This window comes from Penaeus japonicus, unplaced genomic scaffold, assembly GCF_977035675.1.
Source record: "Penaeus japonicus unplaced genomic scaffold, GWHDUDI00000001_assembly GWHDUDI00000005, whole genome shotgun sequence".
Classification (NCBI taxonomy): domain Eukaryota; kingdom Metazoa; phylum Arthropoda; class Malacostraca; order Decapoda; family Penaeidae; genus Penaeus; species Penaeus japonicus.
This window is the reverse complement of record NW_028234407.1, coordinates 22,036,483-22,038,283: the sequence shown is the minus strand read 5'-3', so window position 1 is coordinate 22,038,283 and position 1,801 is coordinate 22,036,483.

The following is a 1,801-nucleotide window of genomic DNA, read 5'->3' as shown; positions in this document are numbered from 1 at the left end:
ACCTGAGATACATGATCAAATTACAATACACAGATGTGACCTTCACAATTATCGGATTTCGTATATCCCCCAGGATCGGGCAAAGATTCGTTAAAGACAGCACCTGCAACTTTAGCCCTTCTGGATATTCTGGTCATCTCCCCATCATAGGAATATCACCCTCAAAGGCTGACCCGAGGGCGGACCTATGAATTATGATGAACCGAAGTCAGCCAATCAGGAAATCGCGACCCAAGCTGACACTTGGAATAGCTACGCCTACTTTCCTGTAGACGGCTCATCGCCCCGCCTGGCGAGCCGTCCTGAGATATACTGACGATAGCGAAGTCACTCGAGGTCCTTGACCTTAATCACCAACATCTACCACTCGCACTCCTACATCTACTATTGTGAACTAGTGCTAATCCCGATCTTTATTTCCAGAGTCATTCCTTGTTATATTTATATATATATATATTATATCGTGTCATATTATTGAAGTTATAATATATTGTTATTGTATCAGCTGCTGTGTTTGACACCAACCTTATATTTCTCTATGTGTGGATATTAGAGTAATCTATACCCATCACATAATCTGGTGGCAGCCTACGATGAGAACCTCACGTTTCTTTTTTTCGCAATAATTGGTACAATAATTAGCTACGTACCACGATAGCGAATAATTTTTTCCAGTGTCACACAGCAAACAGCGCATCAAGTTGACTGACAGGACGAAGACATCGGTAATGAAGGTTAGTTGCGACTAAGGTCGATATCCCTCGTGTCATTTTTCTTCCTCTTAATTGTTTTTCACACCCTAGTGTTGTGACTTGTGTTACCCACTTTCTTTTCTTTTTTTCTTTCTATTGTGAAGTGATTGGATTTCTTTCTCGCGCCTATTCATGAGTGAATTACGAAGTGGTAAAGTGTTCAGAAATCTCAGGGAAACTACCGAAATTTTCTTTGGGTTGGATACTGTACCTTCCCATTCTCCTTCCCGTCCCGTTTCCCAATCATCTCTGACCCCCCCCATTAACCCCTCAACTGCCCATTCCACCTCTGACCTGACCCCCACCCGCCCCCCCTTCTCCAACATGACTTTCCAACCTCATCAAACATTCAATATCGTACAGAAATTTGATGGCTCGTCCATTCCGGTTGAAGATTTCTTGGAAAATGTTGAATCTATGATTATTCAAGGTGGAATGTCTAGAGATGACCCCTCTTTCGGCAATAAATGCGTAAACGCGGCTGAAACACGTTTAGAGCTTACCTCAGCGAAAGTACGTAACGCGATTAACGCCTTTAAAACATTGCCATCCGAATTGCGCAGTTGGAGTTATTTCCAGGATATATTTAGATCTTCGTTCAAATCCTTGGATGTAAGTCACCATATTCAGTTCGCGAGACTTATTCAATTAAAGCCTGCTTCCTTGTCCGAAGAAGACATTCGATACTTTATCAATCAGCTTCGGGTTCAAGTTTCAAAATGGGTTAAGAGTATTCCCCACAACCATGACTCCCACGTAAAGTCCTTGTTTAACGACCATCACGTCTCCTCTATGACGTATATGGTCAAATCTATCCTAGTTGCTTCTTTACCTACTTCTGTACAAGAACAAGTTTGGGAACCCTGTGAAGATACTGATTTACTGAAGTTACCCGGCGAATTTGCCAAGTCTATCAGAGAAAAGGCTCCCACAGTAACTGTCAACGCAGGCATTCCCACGACTAAGGCAAACACGACCACACAAGACAACACACCCTTGCGTAACACAAACAAACACAAACAACCAAACGACAAACCACAACGCAAACC